The following is a 466-nucleotide window of genomic DNA, read 5'->3' as shown; positions in this document are numbered from 1 at the left end:
ATTCCTTTGGCAAACTTCTTCTCTTTTAGTCTTCTACGATTAGTACTTTTCTCTTCGTTTTGGCTATAGTTGCTTCCTTTGTTGCTTCAGAACTCCTCTAATTAAACAATCGTTGCGCTTTATTACGCGACTATCGCTCCGTAATTAATCATCGTTCGAGTCTGACGCGTCGCGATTCACAAAAATCTGATAATCCGTATCTGACTCTCGACGTTAATCTCTCGAATAGCTTCCGTGAGTATTTCCAGAGACCATTTTCCTTGAGACTCGTGAGCCTCGTGTGAAAATGACGCGGAGTGCGTGCACCTGCGTCTGTTCTGATAAAGCACCGTCGTCCAAACCGTCGTCCTGATTACGCAACGATCTTGGCTGGTCTCCACGACAAATGTTCGATTACCTTTGGGCGGATATCAATCGTTTCATTTACGTTTAACATTTTTCTAAATACACAAGAAGGATTATTGAA

Source organism: Hylaeus volcanicus, chromosome 7, assembly GCF_026283585.1.
Source record: "Hylaeus volcanicus isolate JK05 chromosome 7, UHH_iyHylVolc1.0_haploid, whole genome shotgun sequence".
NCBI lineage: Eukaryota > Metazoa > Arthropoda > Insecta > Hymenoptera > Colletidae > Hylaeus > Hylaeus volcanicus.
Note: the sequence above shows the minus strand (reverse complement) of the source record.